General features: G+C 47.7%; 1 long non-coding RNA gene across 3 annotated transcripts in view; it reads right to left on the reverse strand.

Moving 5' to 3' along the window:
- Positions 1–2,796: 2,796 nt before the first annotated feature.
- The window catches only part of LOC102149727 (uncharacterized), a 59,706-nt gene continuing 40,967 nt past the window's right edge, over positions 2,797–21,535 (reverse strand). For 2 of the 3 annotated variants that reach the window (XR_011430990.1, XR_011430981.1), the window contains exon 4: positions 2,797–10,038. This is a non-coding gene — a long non-coding RNA (uncharacterized lncRNA). Of the gene's footprint in view, positions 10,039–10,536; positions 11,090–21,535 lie in introns of those variants that run through there. The other variant, XR_011430991.1, reaches the window with a different exon arrangement.

Consider the following 21,535-nt stretch of genomic DNA (forward strand, 5'->3'; position numbering starts at 1 on the left):
GGCTGCTATTACAAAAGACCATAGACTAAGGGGCTTAAACAACAAACTTCTATCTCTCAGTGCTCTGGAGGCTGCAAGGCCAAGATCAAGGTGCCAGCAGGGTTCGGTTCTGGGGAAGGCCCTCTTCCTGGCTTGCAGATGGCTCCTCCTTGCTGTGTCCTCACGTGGTGGACAGAGACGGGGAGAGCTCTAGTCTCTTCCTCTTCATATAAGGGGACTAACCCCATCATGGGGCCCAACCCTCAGGACCTCATCTGAACCTAATCCCCTCCCAAAGGCTCCACCTCCAAGATGTCACACTGGAGGTTAGGGCTTCAGCATGGGGATCTGGAGGGGACACAGTTCAGTTCAGAACGACCATGTTACTGACACCCCGAAGCCTCAGTTCCCTCATTTGCAGAGCAGAGACCCTAACAGTCCCGGTCTGCACAGGGGGGCTGAGAGGAATGGTGGTATGGGGTCAGAGGAGAGGGAACAAGTGCTCCATAAAGGTGACTTTGTTCGTGGTAGAAAGGGTGGCAAAGGTGGGGTGAGGGGTTGAAATAATCTCTGGAATTATTCTTCAAATTCTAGAGGGCCATGAAGACATTCCGCTATTGGTATTATCAGATACCCGTCTCCCTTTGCTCTGTAGTCAGATATAAACATTCAATAATAGCGCCTGCAGTAGTAAATGAAAATAACACAAACAGAAAAAATTGAAAACATTTAACTGTCTGATCCCACTTAAGCCTTTTTCCCCGGAGTGCGGTGTCCCTAAAGCCCTTCCTCCTGTGCCCTTCCCACGGCCAACGTGGCTTCCCGGGATGGCGCGTGATCAGGAGTCACCGTTACCGAACAGATGGAGACAGAGCGCCACGGCGGACAGTGGGAAGAGTGGGAAGTGAGCCTGCCTGCTTCAGAAGGCTGTTCCCAAGGAAAGAGAGGCCAGACCTTCTGGTACACAGGTGGGGGTTCCAGGCTAGCGCTGTGGTTCTATTTTTTAGATCAAAGTGAGTTATTTCTCAACTTCCTCCCATCAATGCTGTGGTCAGAGAAAAATCCGTCCCAGAGGGCTGCGAATTATTCATGGAAATCATTCCTTTACACCATTGCAACCTCTGTCTTACTGTGTTCGTATTTCTGGGGGGAGGGTGGGGGTTAAATCAGGCATCACTGGAAAGCCACCATCACAACCCAAACCTCTAATTGTTAATCCTTAAAACGCTGCCGAGCCTTTCCTTGGTTTCGATCCCACTGGTCCTATGGCTCTGGCATGTTTCTGGTCAGCTGGATGTCAAAAGCTCTTGCAGGAATCTTGTTTCTTATTTTACCAACAGCATTCTTCCAAACCAGATATATGAGACATGGCTGGTGAGGCTTTTTCCAGTCATGAGATTTCTCCAGAGCTCATCCGTTCATTTAGCAAAGCTTGCTGAAAACCTGCCGTGTTCCAGGCCTTGAGTTGGCCCTGAAATTCACAGATAATTAAACACAACAATCCGTATTTCTTCTGATGCCATGGAAGCCCTGTCTTGTTTACAGCCTGTGTCTTATTCTGTCTTCTAACGATGAACACCTGGCCAGCCTCATCTATATGATAATTCGTTATTCTTTCGTTTTTTGCACAAAAGTCTGTCTCTAGATGATCCTCAAGGATGGATCTACTGGGCTTCCATCCAATATCCAGATGTGTGAGTATGTTCAGAAGGGTCACCAGACCTTTGGAGCCAAACTTGCTTTAATTTGATCCAACTACAGAACTGCTCAAGTTCCCTGCGGCCTCCCTGAGGCTTGTCCATCCTCCAGTGCCTCCTAGGTTCTTCCAGGCCACCTGCTGCGGCTGACCCAGCTTCTCTACCCCAGAGCTAGAGAGTCATTTCCTGTTTCAAGTATTGGAGGAGAGTTTAATAAGATGACACAGAGCAGCTGTTTTCTCAACCTGCAGAGAGTGGAACAAAAGGAAGACAGCGGCTGGAGCAAGGAGACGGGAGTTCTTGTCCACCCAGTCTCCAACTTGCTGAGCGGCAATGGGAAGTGACTTCGACCTGGACCGTCGCTGTGATCTCCTTCTGAACCTCCCTCCCCCTCCCCCCCGTGCTGCCCCTTTCTCAGAGTCTCTTTTCCAAGTCTTACGAAGGCTCATGGGGCAGATTCACACAGGAATCTTACTTAATGACCATGTGAGCCATTATTGGAAATCAGTAGTGCGGGGAGGGTCTTGAGCAAACACCAATTCACACCTTCTTGCTCCAACAGCACTTCCTTCTCCTACACATTTATTGTGACTAGGCACTTTGCTGAGGGGCTGGCAAGATAGAGAGTAAGTAAGGTTATGACACAAATATCAAAAGGAGCTCAGAGTTCAGAGGCGAACCTGACTCATCCTGAAAGAACAGGGAAAGCTTCCTAAGAGACAGCATTGCCTTAGCTGGCTCTGGAAGGGAGCGTAGGGCTTAGCCAGAAAGAAAGTGGGGAGAAAGATGTCCTAAGCATAGGAAACCAGGAGCAATAGCACTGAGGTGTGACATAGCAGCATGTCACTAGGAAGAAGTGTGAAGTTACCAGGAGAAAAACTGAAGCTGGGACAGGCATACGAGGATGGGAAAGGGAGAAGAAGGACGTCCCCAAAGTCCTGCAAGCCAAGAACGAGACCAGTTTACAACCTCTCAGTGGCTTCCTCTGCCCCCAAATTAAGATCCAAATTCCAAGGAATAATGCATACACTGGACCGACTCTCCAAAAGGGCCAACTGCTGGCATCTGGTTTTTTATTGGGTTTTTTAGAGGATCTTTAGAGAAGTGCAACATTTCCAACTGCGGAAGGAAAGGCTTTATTTTCTCTATTTTAAAGCATAGGGAAATGGTACACAAACACATGATTATTATTCGTATTGTTAGTTATTACTATTATTTCAGGCATATGAAAAGTATCAAAACAGTATAACAAACATTTGCATATCCCCAATTTTTATTAAAAATTAAGACATTACAGATACAGTTGCCGTCGCCCTCCGTAATCTCATTCCCTTCCCCGCATCCCAAAGGAAGCCGCTGTCCTGGAGTTTGTATGTGTCACTCCCTTCTTATTTTTTACACTTAGCCACACTTGTCCTTGTAAAACGGTAATACTGTTTTTGCATGTTTTAAAGCTTTAACAATTGCGCTGATCATTCTACAACTTGCTTCTTTCACTCAACATAGTTTTTGAGATTTATCCATATTGACACATCTAACTCAACTTCATTCATTTTAACGCTGTAGAGTATTCCATGATATGAGTACAGAAATACAGCACAACTTATGTTCTGCGTTCTCCTGATGACGGACATTTAGGTTCTTCCCAATGATCTGCTCTTACAAATCAGGCTGTTGTGATGGTCTCCACATGTGTCTCTCTGTGCACGTGTACAAGAGTTTCTCTGGAAAACGTACCTATAAGGAGATTCTCTAGTCCCAGGGTGAACATCTTCAACTTTACTAGCTATTGCCAAATTTCTCTCCAAAGTGATCTTACCAGTTGAAACTCCTACCACCAGTGCACGAGAATTCCTGGGACTCCATATTCCTGCTAATGCCTGACTTCTAAATTTTTACCAATTTTATCTAGAGGGCATGAAATGATATCTCATTGTAGTTTTAGTTTGCATTTCTTTGATTACTAATGAAGTTGAGCATCTTTTCATTTTTACTGCCTATTTGGGAAGTGTGTGTTTAATATCCTTTGCCCACTTTTCCTTTGGGTCAGTTGTCACTTTTTTAGTAATTTACAGGAGTTCTAAATATCTAATGGATAAAAAGCCTTTTGCATTGCACACAGTAAAAAGAGTATCAGGAAATTTTTGTCAAAGACTGGAAAGGGGCAAAAGAGAAGACTGAGTGTTGTTTCAGTTGAATTCTGAACATTGTCTAGCAGGCCAAGGGTCATCAGATTCTGTATCCCTTTGATTGTTTTTGATTGACTTAGCCATTTTACAACTTTGTACGAGATAAAACTTAACAGGTAAAAACTAATAGCAGTGCAATTGTCCGTGGCAATCCCAATAATTCCTGCTCAGAGCAATCAAACTGGGTTTTATCTGAAAGAGAATATCAATCTCTGTAAGTCAAATTCTCACTTAATCTCTTATTAGTTCCCGTATTAATTAATAAGTTAAAATAAAATCTTTCACATATGCTCATGTTATATTCGTATGAGAGTTGTATTTACCATGTTGAAAATTTTATTTTAGCAAGGGAGAGATTTTCAAAGAATAAAAAAAAAAGTTGAGGAAAGCTGACACTCCAGACAGAGCCTGTGGGTGGCCAGACAGTACACCTGAATCAGGAGACAGAGGCCTGCGGCCGTCCTGCAGTGAGGGGCTGACTCTGAGGCCTGGAAAGCTGAGTCTGAATGGAGGCGGCCGGACAGGAGCCCTGAGACGCAACAGGAGGCTGCATGGCTGGTTTGCCACCTGAGGCCACTATTTCCCACCTGGGTGTTTGGACAGTGTATTTAACCTCTCTGTGCCTCAGCCTTGTCTGCAAAACTGGAATAGTAACATTTACCTCAAGGGCTACCATGAGAATTAAATGAAACAATATATGTGACCCACTTAAAGTGTGATACAAGAACATGATAATAATAGTGACAATAGCAATGGCACCGACATTTATGGAACGAGGCCAAAAGCTACAAGTGGGGAAACTGAGGCCGAGAGACTCCAAAGCCCAGGCTCGTCAGCAGGGCGCTAAGTGGTAAATCTTGTGATTGTCCTGGTGGAGCAAACAGTGGACCAGACCCCAGAGACAGGCTCGAGAGCAGACTCCGCCTCCAACTAGCCGCAGACCCTGTGCCATCCGCACCCCTTCTCCAAGCTGCCAGCCGTTCATTCGCTCGTTCCTTCGATGGACCCACGACCTTTGCCGAGTCCTACACCAAACTGTTTGTTCTGGAGAAATGAGGAAGTTTGGGGGCTATGGTTTCCGAACTTTAAGATGGAGATGAAATATCCACTCATTGAACCCTAGTTTCCGAGGGCTGCCGTAAGAAAGTGCCACAAACTGGGCAGCTGCAAAACAATGGTAACCTATTGTCTCACATCTCTAGAGGTCAGCAGTCCAAAATCAAGGTGTCTGCAGTGCCAGGCTCCCACTGAAGCCTGCAGGAGAATCCTTCCTTGCCTCTTCCTAGGTTCTGGCGGTGGCCCTCAGGGCCTGGCGTCCCTTGGCTTGTAGCCGCAGCACTCCAGTCCTGCCTCTGTCATCACATGGCATTCTCTTCATGTGGTCTTCTTGTAAGGACATTATACTAAGGGCCCAGCCTACTCCAGTATGACCTCATCTTAACTAATTACATCTGCACAAACCCTAATTCCAACAAGGTCACATCCTGAGGCACTTGGGGTTAAGACTTCAACATATCTTCTTGAAGGGCACAATCCAACCCAAACGCTACCCAGATGGGAACCCTGAGTAGGGCAGGCCTTCGGGGCCCAAGGCTGACCTGGCACGATCTTCTATGGCAGGCCTGGGGCTTTGGCCTTCCAGCTCCAGAGAAAACAGAAGCCCAAGTCCCAAGAGAAAGCAGTCACACTCGCCAGTGCAGAGTGTTCTTTGATGCGGCCTTATGAATTAAGTCCAGCCAGCAATGGGATGTCTTTGATAAAACGGAGGGGAAAGAGGCCATCCTACCCTTTCATCCTGAAAGATGAGGTAAGGACAGTGTCAAGAGTGCTGTACTACATTAGTGCTCCCTTTTCGTAGAATACAGCCCAATTCTAGAAGTCACGATAGGCAATAATTTGTCTCAAAAAAAGTTCTCTAGGGTACAGGAAGGGAAGAGAGCCAGCATTTTTATTTAGAGCTTCCTCTGTGCCAAGCCATAAGTGGAATGGTTACAGACATCATCTCTTTCAATCCTCATGATGACTTTTTGATTATTAACCCCAGTTGACAAATAAGGAAGCAGGTTAAGAGAAGATAACTGAGTTTTCCCCACAGCTAAAAAGGTAGAGGTTCTAGGGTTTAAACCCAGGTTTGCCTGACAATCAAGTTTATGATCTTGGCACTATTTTACATTGCCTTTATTATTTTACATCAGATAATGAATGTGAAAACCAGAAGCATTATGCCTGGTAGACAGAGTAGTCAATATGCATGTGTATCCTTCCTTCCTCCAGAGAAGGTCTCTGGAATGGATAAATGAATGAATGAATGAATGAATGACACCGGATGAACACACAGCACCCTCTCATTCTCCTGTCCTCGTGTGAACTCTCCCTCGTCTGAACTCCCAGGACTTGGTTCTCTCCTCTCTGGTAGAACCAATTCCCCTCCCCACCCCAACCCTCGCCCCACGGCCTGTCCGCCAGAAGGGTGAGGCCTGACGGATCTTTGTAGCTCCTGCACTGGCCTCATACACGGCAGGTCCTCAACAGCAGTCTGCAGTAAAGGAATAAGTAAGAACTCCCGGAAAGCACCCAGCTCAGGGTTCATTAAAGCGGTAGGTTTAACCTGACAGCATCCCTAGGCAGTTTAGAGAAACACCTGAGCTGGACTCGCACCTGGGCTCCAGGCCCAGCATTGTCACTGCTCTGTCATGCAAACTCGGGCTCTTCTTGGCCCCCTCTACCCTGCCCATCAGACAACGGGCTTGGACTAATGGCCTTGAGAGCTCGACTGATGCATTGTGTAGGTCTTAGTGTCTCCAAGGAAAGAAGGGGTTACAGGCTACAAGGCATCCAGATGCCAAAGGGGCCTGGGCTGTCCAGGGATGGACAATCCTTCCCAGGTTCCAGGTTTCCTGAACCAGGAAAATCAGCATTTGGGCGCCTTGCCAACCTCCCCTTGCTAGTTCCCAAGAGAGAACTTCCCAAAGACAGCTGGAGCAAAGGCCCGAGCTCTGGGCCGGAGGTTCCTTCAACCTCGCTGAAAGCCCTCCCAGGGCCAAAGAGAATGCCAGGACCTCGATCGGGGCTGTTCCTCGAGACAAACAGAACATCTACTCCCTGTCCCTTCCAGGAAGGAACTACACGAAGATCGTTAACGCTCACTGCACACGAACGATTTGTCCTGCAGAGTGGAAGCCCTTTATGGGCGTCACTGCACTTGACTCTCGTGTGAGGCAGACCTGCACTAAGATTTTTACTCCCCATTTCACAAACCAGGAAACTGAAGCTCCACAGAGGTTGAGGGACATTCCCAGGGTCATCTAGCTATCTCCATATCACAAGGCCTAGTTTTTATCTTTATTTTTACTTTTTTTAAAAATAGGAAATATATTCACGTGGTACCAAATTCAAAAGGTACAAAGATGTCTACAGTATGAATAAGTGTTCCTGCTACTCCTGGTCTCCCAGCATCTTGTTCTCTGGGAGGGGATCACTGTTCTCAGTTGTTGTACATCCTACGAGACATCTCCTCCACCAGCAAAGCAAATGCGTTAGGCTTGCCCACCGGTAGCACACTGCAGACAGTGTTCTGCCCCTTTCTTTTTCCACTTTCCACTTACCAATATTACTAGGCAGTCCTAACATATCAGCATAGAAATATCTGCCTCATTCTTTGTAATGGCTGGATCTACCATCTGAAAGGGCTATGATTTATTTTGAAGGATGTACGTGGACCCCAAGCTCTTAAGCATTGGGCTGTCTGGGGAAGAACTGAGAGGGTGGAATGCCACGTCTGTGTGCCCAGGGTCCCTGAGCATTTCAGATCAATTGACCCTTTATGAGATCTCTACACAAAGACTTTCAGTCTGATTGAAGACTAAATGAAACAATGTGTGAAAAGCACTCTGTGTTTGGCACAGAGAAAATGCTCAATTATCCTGCTAATGTCGGCGGGTGTCTGACTCTATGCACCAAGGTGGTCAGAATACAAGAGAGGAGCAGAAGTCAGGGAAGGAATCTGCCCTCTTCACTAAGATCTGTGCAGCGATGGAGCAGACAGACTAGTGTTCAAAACCCAGCTCTGCCGCTCACTGTGTGTAGCAGAGATGGTTAGAGATGTATTGATAGAACACCTCCCCTCTCTGAGTTTGGGATGGGCAAGGAGTCACCCAGCTGGTGACTACGTGTCCCAGGCTCCTTTGCATCTAGGTATGGCTATGTTCTCCCCAATAAACTGTAAATGGAAATGGCTTGCCCTCCACTTCCTCCCTTTCCCCCTTCCCATGGACTGGAACACATATTTGGAGGGGGCAAAACAGCTTCAACCAAGTGGACGAGGCAACACTCTAATGACAAAATGAGAAGGACCCCGGATACCTGAGTGACCACATGGGGCCAAGCTGTGGGCCTCCGGAGTACTGTTACACGAGGAGGCAGTCCACCCAGATCTTGTTTCAGCGATGGCATTGTGAGGTCCCTGTTAGAGCATCTTAACTTTTTCCCTAACTGATACATGGTGTGACCCTGAACGAAACACTTGACCTCCCTGAGCCTCAGTTTGTACATCTCCAAATCCCCTCTAAGGACCAAAGAGAAGGCAAACGGAACACCTTGTACAATATTTGACACATAACAAAAGCTCAATAAATGGCTCTCTGGGCCTCATTTCCCCCTCTGTAAAATGGGTATATTAATCATTCTTTTGCAACCCCAAATGACACAGAGGACCATACAATGTGTACCATCGGTACCTAGCTGCCCACAACCTGAGATATACTGCGCTCTGCACAGATATCGAGCAGAGGTTTAACCTTCCTCTGTCCAGTGAGTTTGGGCAAGTCCCTTCCTTTGGATCCAGAGTGGGAGCTCATCTGGATCAGAGAGACCTCCATCTCCACAGGCCAAGGTAGCGGAGGCCGTGGAGGAGGAAGCCCCTCTGAGGCCCCTGAGCACACAATGCCTGTCACTTAAGTGGGAATGAATCAAAGGCACATGGTCCCACCCTGGTTTTACACACACGGGTTTTAAAAATAAATGTGTGCCAGAGAGAGGGCTAGGGAGCTACGAAAGAGAAGTGAGTTCTCAGGATCACCCTCCGCTCTTTACACTCAAACCAAAAGGTTTAAAGGCCAGTTTTTACAGCTTCTGTGAACTGGAGAGCCCTCCTGATCTGTGCCAGGTGTAGTGCTCAAGGTGTTACGTGTTCTCCCCATGGACACTCACGACAGCCCCAGGCAGGACGCACCCTCACACTGTACAGATGTGAAGACTGAGAATCAGAGCCCCTGCCAAAGTCACACAGCTCGTGAGTGGCTGAGCAGGATTTGAACCCAGATCTGCCTGATTCCAAAGCCACATTCTTCGATTCTGTGGTTCTAGTATTTACCGAATACCTATCATGTTCTCAGCTAGGGCTAAGTTCCATGGAGACTAGCAAAATAAACCAGACACAGACTTCCTGTTTGCTGAATAACGTCAAGATCTTTTTTCTCGTGGAAATTAAAGGGGTGGGAAGGGTGTGAGACCTAGAGTCAGAAGGCGTGGGTTGTTCTGCCCTAACTACCTCTATCCTTTTGCACATTTCTATACTTCTCTGGGCTTCATGTTCCTCGACTTAAAAATCGGAACAGTACCTGTTTCCTAGAGTCACTAGGAAGGTTAAATGAATGAGATAACAGGTGTAAAGACGACATTCACGGAGCACTGAAAAAAGTTAACATTGCTCTAGGATGCTCTGGAAGCCTTGCTTGTGTTGTGTAAATGCTTCACTCACGTCCACGGGGACAGTGAGCCAGGCACATTTGCTCCCTGGGGACAAGGGGGGTCAGCTGGTGTCTCCCAATGATGTTCCCAGCATGTGAAGTCCCAGAGTTCACATGCATGAGCACTGGACGCTCTGACCTTCCTCCCAGCCAATGCCAAACAGCAGCTGTCAACAGCTTCGTGGCCTCCACAAGCACACTTTCCAAGTGGATGGCATTTGAGGGTTTGCAGAGTAGTTTCACAGCCGCAAATTCTTTGGGTCACCTTGGAACCCAGCAAGGCAGGCAGGACAATTTGCCTATGAGACAACTGGAGTGTTGAGGTTCCGGGAGGGGCCATGGCTTGCACAAGGACTTACAGTTATTAATAGGCAGGATGCGTGCTATGCAACCCGTATCTCAGGCCCGTATCTGGCTCGAAAGTTCCTGCAACAGAGGAAAATATGCTCGTTTGAGGCCCAGGTTACAAAGCATAGCACTGAAAGCTACTCGTTCGTTTAATAAGCATTTACTGAGTGTCTGCTCCTGCAGGTGCTGTGCGGGCCCTGCAGGGCAATGGGCCAGACGCAGAGCCTGCCCTCCAGGGCCTTTGTCTGCTGCGTCGCAGGCCCTGTAGTGAGGGTCTACCATGCCAGGCACGTCACCTAAACAATTTCCAGTTCTTACAACAGCACTGCAAAGTATATGTTTTTCCCCAAATTTTATGATGGGCAATGGAGCCTCAAAGACACTGAATGATTTGCTCGAGGTCACTCAGCCAGTAAGTGGCAGAAGTGGGATCAGACTCCAAGTGTGTTGGATGCCAAAGCTCTGGCCCTTTCCCCAGGAATCCACAGGACTCCTCAAAACGCCTGCAATCTGGAAGGTCCAGGACAGAGTTATAAGTTCCGCAGCGCCCATTTGGCTTAATTACATGACACCAAGTGACCAACTGATTTATTTCTCCTTTTGATTTCGAGGCTGGTATCTGTATACAATCATAGGACGTAAGGGGGAGAGATCATCTAGAAACCTCCTCACTGTGCCGCTGAGGGAGCTGAGGACCGGAAAGCACAGCTCGCCCGAGATCACACAGCAACAATAACAGAGCTGGAATTGAGGCCCCCATGTGTCTGAACTTAAAGCCCCAATTATTTCCACTTCGCCAGGTTCTAGATGCCTAGCCATTCTTTTCTATCTAGATAATGTCACCTGTTTGAGGCAGGGAGCACTTGTAGTTCATCTTTGTGTCTCCAGTGAGTGGCATGCAGAACAATGCCCTCAAGGAGAGTGAGGTGGTTGAATGACAGGAGAAACACCAATAATTATCCCCATTATACAGATGAAGAAACTGAGGTTCAAAAAGAGTAGAATATCTGTCCAAGCTTCCACGGCTCACTAGTGGCCAATCCAAGATTCCAACCTGGTCTTTCTGCCCCTGGAGACCATACTCAGCTGCCAGCAGGAGACCTGTGTGAGGCACCAGCCGCACGGCAACCTGGAAAACAGGCACAGCATTCAGTCTCAAATTAGGACCTCCCCCTGCTTCTTCTTAGTGTTGGAAAGAGCCCTGGGGTGGGGGCCCTGCAGGAAGACCAGGTACGTGGACTCAGCTGGAAGCCGTGACAAGTGTGCAGGGTAGAGAGAGACCCATCCCAGCCAGGTCCCCCGCACAGAGGGGCCTCAAGCTCAGATGACCAAATCAGTCACACATGTTTGGAAGTCGGCTCAGAGCCTTGCTGGGGGCCAGGAGAAAGATCCGTTCTGGGGGCTCTGCCAGGCCTGGAGCTGAGGCAGCCAGAAGGAGGTCATGGGAGGGGAGGGCAGATGCATCCACGGCCTTGCCAAGGCCGCGCTGGCCCCAGTGAATCAACCCTCTAACCAGAGCCACAGCTCCATTCCAAGCTCGGAGCATTCCGCTTCCCAGATTAGACCATGGAAAAGTGATTCCATGTGGACGTTTCAGCTCGCTTATTCAACCCCCACCTCCAGCCCAGAATCACGGGGCAGCCATTTCGTGTCAACACAAGGATGTTGCTTTATATTTTCTTCTCTCTTGAACACATAAAAATAACTCTGCCAGACCCAAATATCCGTGTGAGTTCTCAAGAAGCTGTGCTTAAACATGTTTGCATGTCAGGACCAAAGCAATCCCACATGTGGCTGCTGAAACAGGACGTCCTCTACGTGGCAAGTGGCTGCCTCCTTCAGTCTCAGGGATGCTGATGGACGGAAGAAGCGAGCACGTGTGTGATGCCTTCTCATGCTCTTTAAATGGGTCTTCTTTTTTGATTTTGCAGATGAAACACTTAAGGTTCAGAGAAATGAGAATAGTGCAAAGTCATTCATTCACTCAACAAACGTTTATCCTTTCCACCAATGTGCTCAGTATGGATTTTCGTAGAGAAAAACCTCTTTTCTGCTATATAAACGGATTCCCTTGTGTGTTCCATGCAAAGTTTCCCAAAGTGCAAAAGGTAAAGATGAATGCTATGAGAGCTTAACAGGCATTTGGGAGAAATGAATTCTATGCACAGATTAGCCTGGAAATCACTGATTAAACAAGAGTTACTTAGGAAATCACTGATTACAGAAACTAAACAATGCAGGATTTTCTTAAATACAGGATTTTTCAAAGCTTTTAACTGGCTAAAGCATATTTGACTCTCCCAGTAGAATATAGAGTACACAGTATTTTCCCAGAGTTATGAGCTAGAGTTCTAAGAAAAGCTGTTTGGAAGAGCTCCCTCGATATATTAGATTGAATCATGTGAAATCGCCAACATTCGACTACTTTTTAGCTACAAGACAGCATTTCCATAGGGTTCAATCTAACATGGAGAGGTTTTTTCACGTGTTTTGTACCTCTTTTATCATATTTCATAATGTGACGTGGCTAATCAACCCTGAACTCCTTAACGGATACTTGGTATGTAGCTCCGATGTGCTCACCACTCGGTCTGGAAATAGCCCTGGGCTGAGGTGGCACAGATGGCTCCTCTCTACCAAGATTTGTGCTTGTCCCTCCACAGTGTGGACTTGCCACGGGAAGCAGCTGCCTAACCAGAGACCATGTTGCTGTCCTCCGACATCCAGGTGGGTGTAGGGGGCTAGTGTCCATGGTGGAAGGTCAGCACTAGTGGTACCTGTCACCGCCAGGCAGAGGCAGGAAAGAATCGGGTGTGTCTTCTCCACTGTCTCCTTTGCCTGTCTTCTGACTCCATGCAGAGGACTCCACGGTCCCAGATGTTAGCTAATCCACCAGATGGAAGAGGACTCAGCCCAGGTTCCCCACCTGGTGGAAAGCTGCCCACCAACTAGGCACGCCCACATTGAACTATTAGGTGGGGCAGAAAGAAATCTACTACCTTGAGCCTCTGAAGTTCAGGGGGTTTTGTTGTCACAGGAGAAAGCAGTATCCTAACCAATACAGTAAAGTTGGCAGCAGGCACAAGAGTGGTCCGGGACCCTAAAGGTGGTAACGGGGTAGAGCAAGAGGCCAACCTCAACTCGGCCCGCACAACGAAGGGATCACTGGGCGTCTGCTCAGGCTGCTGTGAAGAGAGACCATAGGCCAAGTGGCTTAGAAACAACAGACATTTATTTCTCTCAGTTCCAGAGAAAGGGAAGTCCCAAAGCAAGGCACCTGCAGATTTGATGTATTTTGAGGACCCACTTCTTGGTTCCTAGATGGCCTTTCACTGAGTCCTCACATGGTGGAAGGGACCAAGGATCTCTCTGGGGTCTGTTTTATAAGGACGTTAATGCCATTCATGAGGGCCCTGCCTTCATGACCTTATCACCTCCCAAAGGCCCCCCCCCTCCAAATACCATCACACTGGGGATTAGGGTTCAACACATGCTCTTCAGGTGGGAGCATAAACAGTTGGTCCATAGCAGAAGCTAAGCAATCTGTGGGAAGTAGAACACGAACAAAGAGCTTTGTTGATTCTGAGGGATATTAATCAAAACACTCGTCATTTGGTTGAGATCCTCCCAGGCCCAGTGAGCCCTCACCCAGTCTTAGTGCTTCTGCGTCCTCTGTCCCCTGACTCTGTCCCCTCCCACGGGCTCTGTCTCAATAGCCGGCTCCTTCGGATTTCCCGAATGCCAGTCTCCCATCAGCCCCTCCAAAGCCACGCCCAGGAGAACATGTTAAGAAAAGGGATTTTCTTAACACTGAAAATCTAACTGTATCTTTCCCCGTGTAAACCCTATAGTGACTCCGCATGCTCAAGATGAGGCCCCACCTCCTGGGCCGGCGCTCAGGGCCCTCCCACAGCACCTGGCCCACTCCCGGGCTTTGGGCCTCATGCGGCCCACCTGCCCAAAGCCGCCGCGTCTCCATAAGGGCCAGCGCACGTCTGCTTCCTGGGCCCCTCCCACCATAGGATATCAATATCAAATATTACCATTGATATAACTTTAAATACTTCAACGTTTCTTTTCTATTTTAGGCAAAATTTAATAGATTTCCATGTCCCCTAAAAATTTCATTTTTTCTGTTGTGAGAAAGAAATTAAAACATGTTCTCTGACCTTAAATGTTTGGGCTTTTTTCTTCTGACTTTTGAAAGAAATTAAAACATTTTCTTGGACCCCTAAAGTGTTGTGGGCCCAGGCCCTGTGCCCGCTGTGCCTAGTGGCTATGTCCCCACGGCCTTCTGCCTAGGATTTCTCCTTCCTTTTCAAGTCTGTCCTCTCTGGGCCACCTTCCTTGCCTCCACCTTGAGGAAGAACAACTCGTACTTTTCCTTTGTATCCTCTCCCACCACCGTGGGGTATCGCAGGAAGGTCCTCAGCTTTGCTGGGCATCAGAATCACCTGGGGTCTGGGAAAGTGCACGTCCACAGCCCCGCCCCCTGAAAAAAGCAGCAAACATTTGATCCCCCGCCTTCCTGGGGAAAAGGAAAACCCTGCAGCTTCTTACCCAGAGCATTGGGCAGGCCAGCCCCTGTTTACTGAGCTGAGGGTATTGAGTAAAGTAGGAGGCGGGTGAATCTTGGAGACAGGCTACCCTGGGTTTGAGCCTTGACTTGCCGCCTCCCGCCTGCGTGGCTGGCACATGGACCTGCTCCTTTTGATCCTCCATTTCTTCACCAGGAAAATAGAACAGTGCCACAAGGCCCCACATGCAGAACATGCTCTGTTAATCACCTTTCTTCTTTGCATAGGAATGGAGTCAAGGGCACTAGACGTGGAGGTGGGAAGGCTGACTCCTCCTCCAGGCTGACCACTAGCTCGGTACTTGGCACATGGTAGGCGCTCCACGCCTGCCAGATGAACGAACACTAGAGCCCTGACTCCCAGTCAGGCATCGTTCTGCACTTTTGCTGCTGGGTTCACTTCCAGGTGTGAGGAGGTGATTATTCCCAGAATGGGCCCATCTTGCTGTCTCTGCCATGCAGCGTGAGAGCCAAGCTCTAGAGGGGCAGAAGAGACGCTGCCCCCACCCCATCAGATCTCCCCAAAAGAACATCTTTGCCCATCAGAGAAGCAGTTGGGGCGGCAATGGGCATGCTAGCCCTGGGGCCTACGAGCAGATTGGCCTCTAAATTAGGCCGGCAAGATCTTATAGTCATCTCTGCTGACCTTTGAAAATAAGGCAGAAGGGAAAGAATTTACCTCCCCAAAGCAGACATCTGCTTTGCAGTTTCTCAGGATGAGCCCATGAAGAGAGCTCGCCCTCCGTGAGGGTTCCCAGGAAAGGCCAAAAACGTGTGGGCATTTTCCCATGAAGGAAGGGCCAAGTTCCCAGAGATGTCCCCCAGCCACCCCTCCCTCAAAGATAATCCTAAGACCCTCTTTACACACCTGCTCTTCCTTCTGTGGGCCTGGGACAAAGCCTGTCTCTAAAGTGGCTCATCTCGTTTTATGAAATGAATACAGTCTTATTCATTTCAGTCTCAGGGTTCTGAGGGTGCATCCCAGTGGCCCCTATCTTCTACCTATACTCTTCAGCTAAAATAAACTATAGGACAAGGACAAGGGCAAGAAGTGGTAATCAGACATATAAAAACCTCACAGGCAAGGGGGTTGTTATACATACAGCCATATGTCGCTTAACAACAGGGATACGTTCTGAGAAATGCGCCGTTAGGCCACTTTGTTGTTGTGCAAACATCATAGAGTGTATTTACACAAACCTAGATGGGATAGCCTACTACACACCTAGGCTATATGGTAATCTTATGGGACCACTGTCGTGGGTCCATCATTGACCGAAATGTCATTATGTGGCACGTGACCAAATAGCGGAAAGCACCCTGATACACCACGCATTGTCAAGTCATGGAATTATGACAGAAAGTTCAAAGTAAGCATGTTTAGCTCTTGAGCTCTCACCATGTCACTCAACAACCTCTCAAGGTTGTTGTAAGAATTAAATAATGGAGTGTCTCAGTTACCCACTGGAGACCACATTAAAAGATATTTATGCACTAGCAGTTTATCACGTATGATAGAAACTGTTTGACGATCCAATAGGTATTTCCTTCCCACTTTTTTCCAGAGTGACGTCTACACACACACACGCAAAGGTTCAGTTTTCCCAGCCTTCCTTGCAACTAGGAGCGGCCACGTGACTTCCAACTCGATACACACAGAGAAACGTACTGGAGGGCTCCTGGGGAAAGCTGTTCTCGCCTCGTGGAGAGACGCTGCTCCGGTGTCCCCGGCTATCCCTTGGCTTTCTGCCTTTGAAAATAGCCAAGGCAGCCCTACTTAAATCCTGAGGCAACAAGCCTGAAGACCAAAATCAGTGTTGTGAGGAAAGACAACAGAGGGTGGAAAAAGGTCGATTTTGGTTTTGGGGTTTGGGGTGGGGAGGGGTTTGAGCCATTGAGCCAGCCTGGGACTGCCTGCTTCTTCAGCCCTTGTGTCGGGTGCTCTGTGACTCATACTCAAAGAACCTTAACCGAGGGCTCACGCGTTATCAAGCCACAGTATAACAACGTCTTGGGACATGAAGGGGCCACATGAGGAGGAGACGATTCCAGGGTTAGAAGTAGAAAATAAACCTTTATGAAAACCAGAAAATATACTAGTGAATGTTTAATATTATCAACATATCCCCAGGTGAATGCCCCTGTTTGTAAAATAGTAATGATAATACCTCCCTTGTGGGATTGTTCTAAAGATTAGATGCGTTAATACATGCAAAGCAAAGGTAAAAGTGCCAGACACATAGCAAGTCCTCTCTAATTAGAGCTATGACGTTAATCAGTAAAACACATCACTTTCTTCAATAAAGAATCTGAGTCTGGGCGGGCGCATTGGGTTTGGAGTCAGAGAACCTGGCTTCTGGACAGATACTTCTCTTTGATCATATATCAATGTTTGTGGCTGTCTTAGGACAGTGAAATCTCAGTAGAATATAGTCCCTGTGTCAAAGAGTGTTGAAAGTTTGATGGATCTGATAAATTTTTAGATCTTGCATGTTGCTGATTCAGTAAGGAAATAAATATATCACTGGAAATCTACAAAGGCTTAAAAATACACTTGTAAATAAAATGGAACGTTTGGTTGTGCAACTAAGGAAGAGTCTGGAAGTTTTTAAATAATTTCATATGAAATTTGTTTTCTTTTCCTAAAACTATAGGGGGACAATGACAAGTCTGAGCAGAAAAGTAGAGTCTAAGAAGATGGCCAGGGAATTGGAGGGCTGGGGTCAAGTTTTGCTCCTACCACTAAGCTGCTGATGTGTCCTAGGTGAGTCCTTTCCCATCTCTGGGCCTCGGTTTCATCATTTGTAAATTGAGGGAGAGCCTGGAGCTAAAGCAAGACACAACAGTCCTTACTGAAGCTCCGCTCTTCAGCTGTGAGACCTGAAACAAGTGACTGACTTCCTCTGAGTCCCATCTCTAAAATGGGGGTGAAAAAACAGCCACCTCACAGGAAGGCTGTAAAGATCCAATGAGAGAACAGATGAAAAACCTCCTGGCACGCGGCAGACCCTTAATGAATATTGGGTGGAGCATAAACCCGGCTCCAACGCTCTACAGTTTTGCACAAAGTGTGGCCTGGAAGATGCAAAGGAACAAACAAGAGGACGTGTCCATTGTCCCACAAGACCGTGTCCCAGATAGGATGGTGTGGACCCCGCCAGGAGGCCAGGGCTCCCTTGTGAACATGCAACCATTAGCACAAGGGAAATTTATTAGATTCAGGAGATAAAGGGGGGTCCATAAGGGCCCCCTGGGTTCTGGTGTGAGAAGTGAGGGGCAGTAAATACAGGGGAGGAGCAAGCTCTGAGAAACAGACTTGCACAGGACGTCTTCAGTGCCTGAGAAGCCACTACCAGAACCCCCAGCTGTGAAGTCAGGGAGGGAAGCAAGGACTGAACGTGAAAACATTCACTAATGTACTCACCACCTACAAAAGTATCTCTCGTTCCAAGACGACCCCCACTCCCTCACCCACCCCCTACACACACTGTTTCACACTAAAGATTATGACCCGTAAAGAGGCGGATGGGATGGCAACAGGCCTCTCCTCCGTGGTCAGATGCGCCACTCTAGTCACACCAGGACTACACAGTGCAAATGGCCTAAGAGTAACGCTGCAATTTCTGAAAGACGCCACATGTCAGGAAGTCAACGAAAGTCATGCTAGAGCTGCACGGGTCACCAGCGAAGTCAGTGATAAAGGATAACCGGGCAGGTGGACCGGTCAGCCATCGAAGACAAGAAAATCCAAAAAGATAATACACGACCAGTGCTTTGAAGGAGAGCGTTCCTAATATACACAAAGCTCAGGGGAAAATTAGTGAGACTTCTACTAATTTACACGAATTACCCCGCTGTTAATCATGCTGCAAAAGTCAAAGGTTAAGACTGTACTTGGTGCTAGCGTACAATGTTGTCAGGAAAACTAGGCCAAAGAACTAACATTTAGTTCATTCTGCTTCACTGTAAGCCACTCACACGTAATTGCGATGCAATCTAAATTTTGTTAAATATGACAAAAACATGATAATTTTTGTCGATTTTCAAAATAATTTCCAACCAAATCTTTGCCCATTTTTACTACCCACTGTGAAAGCATACTCCTTGTTTTAAGTGACTAATTTCAAACATGATGACCTCTCTCAGATGGTCAGACAAACAATAGCCAACCCTGCACTGAATCCAGCCCCTGCTGGATCATGGGCTCTGAGGATGTGGGCATGAGGACATCAGACAGAGGAGACAGCTTGGACAAAGGCCCTGGGGCAGGAAATGCTCTGATGCACTGGAAGATGTGAAGAAATGAGTAAAGGAAGAGTGGGACAAGAGGAGTGAGGGGGTCAGCAGGGACCGGCTCGGTCAGGGCCTGTTGTCCACATCACGGAGTTGGAATAAAAACTCTGACAGCCCCGGGAAGTGACAGCAGGTGTTCTGCCCTGAGTGTGTGGTGACAGAGGCAGCAGTCCAGGGGACCAGGCAGCAGGGGCTGCAGATCTGGAAGGAGATGATGAGTTCACCACAGGAGGGACAGACAGAGGTGCCTGGAGGCTCGCATGGGGATGTGCCCAGAAGGCATTAGACAGAGAACTTCGAAGGCAGTCAGAGAGCTATGGCCTGGAGACCAGGGTTTGGGACTTCGTCGTTTGGAGGACACAGCTGAACCATGCTTACAGATGTGATCCCCCAAACAGAACATGTAGAGAAGAGAGACCCACAAACGGAAACTGCTGAAAGAGCCTGCAGCCTACCCAGATGACGCAGGCTGGAATATTGCTACCAGATCCCGAGCAGCGACAGGAGGACTGTGGATGGAAATGAGAAGTCCAAGAGGACGTCTTACGGCACTGGAACATTCGTTCTTTGCCTTCTCTGTGTCAGGAGGTTAACGTTATTAATGAGCTTGACTAGTGACACGATGCCAATTCAGTAATGAAATAAAAGCACTAACTTGATCTTTAAGGAAAAACTTGAGTTGGTCAAAATAACCCTTCTCCTTGTAAACAAAAGAAAATTCTCTGATTGTGCAACTGAGTACAAGGCCAGCCAATGTTAAATAATTTCAGATGGAACTACCTCACCCCACTTTAGCCCTAAATTAAAATATCAAATGTGAGTTGGCAGAGTTGAGTAAGAAGAGAAATAACACAGGGTTCACGAGGCCCAGGAACTAATTACTTTTCTGCTATTGACAGGTGTTGAAACCTGAGATAAATCGTTTTCATTGTACGTCAGTTTTATCTGGAAATCAGAAAACAGGCCTTCAAGATGCCTTAAGTCTCTTACAGTGTGAAGACCCTGCAGTGCTAGAAGAAAACAGGCTAGTAAGCAACTAACCCTCACTGAACCTCTGTAATGTCCAGACCCATCCGTACTTTGTCTTATTTTATACACGCAGCACCCCTGTGAGGCAAGCATTGCTGTGGCCAGTTTAGAGATGGAAAAACTGAGGGTCAAGAAAGGTGGGTGTTATAGTAGATAAACTAGGATAGGCTATAGTACTCACTGTGCTAGTTATCAATTTCCTGCTTCTCAGTTCCGTGCTCACCCTCACTGCCTGGCTTTGGGATGCTGGAGCTGGACCCTGTGAATGTTTCTCCTATGCCTGCTGGCAGAATGTTAAGCTTTGTCAGTAGAGGGCACTACAGGAGGAAAGGTCTTTTCCTCCTGGTTCCACATGCTTTCTTTCTTGCTCCTGTATTAAATAGCGACCAGCATGTCACTATTGGGAACACCAAATCCCAATGGTGCTCGCACCACAGCAAGTTCCACTGGCACCCCAGAAGGCAGCTCCCCAGCAAATGTCAGCAGCACATACAGGAGCAGCTCCCCAGGGGGTCTTAGTCACACCCCAGAAGACAGATCACTAGAGAGTTTTCTTGGCACCCCAGGGGCTGGTTTTCCATTTGGGGCCCTCAGGAAACCTCTCCACCATCCAGCAGATTACAGCCACACCCTCTCCAACGAGGTCTGAGTCTCAGCCTTGGGGACGGGGCTCCTCTTCCAAATCTGCTCCTTCCTTGCATGCTAAAAGAAAAGGCCCTTCCTTTTCTCTATTCACAACGCTCTGACATCAAATGTGGGGGGAGGGTTTCCCACACCAACCAGTTCTTCAACTCTGGACGCCAAGTGGGTATCCTACAATTCAATTCTGACACTAACTGCCTGGAGTTAGCAAAAACCCACAGGTTAAGGGCTCAGTCCCACAAAGTCTTGTGACATCAGAGGCCAGTCATAAGTTTCAGGTTGTCATCTATACTTCTGACCAACCAGCTATAAATTGGGGGTTCCCACAACCCCTTCCTCAGGCTCAATAATGTGCTGTAATGGCTCACAGAACGCAGGGACCCACTTACATTGACTGGTTTATTATAAAGGATACAGATGAACAGCCAGATGAAGAGGTCCATAGGGTGAGATCTGGAAGGGTTCTGAGCACGGGAGCTCCTGTCCCCATGGAACTGGGCTCTGCCACCCTCATGACACGTCAATGTGTTCACCAACCTGGAAGTTCCCAAACCCCATAGTTTAGGGATTTTTAATGCAGGTTCATCATGCAGGCATGATCGATTATTAACTCAATCTCCAAAACCCCTTCCATCCCCGGAGGATTGGGGGTGGGGCTGAAAGTTCCAAGTTTCTAATTATGCTTGATCTTTCTGATGACCAGCCCCATGCAGAAGCCCACCGAGAGTCACATCATTAAAACAAAGATACTCCCATCACTCAGGAAATTCCAAGGGCTTTAGGAGCTCTGTGTAAGGCACTCCTGTCACACAGGAAATTACAGGCTTTCGGAGCTCTGTATCAGGATTTGGGGTCAGAGAACAGTATACAGTTATGTGTTGCTTAATGACTGGGACGCATTCTAAGAAATGCATCATCAGGTGATTCTGTCGTTGTATGAACATCACAGAGTGTACTTACACAAACCTACATGGGATAGCCTACTACACCCCTAGGCTGTATGGTACTCATCTTACAGGACCACGGACATATACG

This window comes from Equus caballus, chromosome 2 (genome assembly GCF_041296265.1).
Source record: "Equus caballus isolate H_3958 breed thoroughbred chromosome 2, TB-T2T, whole genome shotgun sequence".
In the NCBI taxonomy this organism is placed as follows: Eukaryota; Metazoa; Chordata; class Mammalia; order Perissodactyla; family Equidae; genus Equus; species Equus caballus.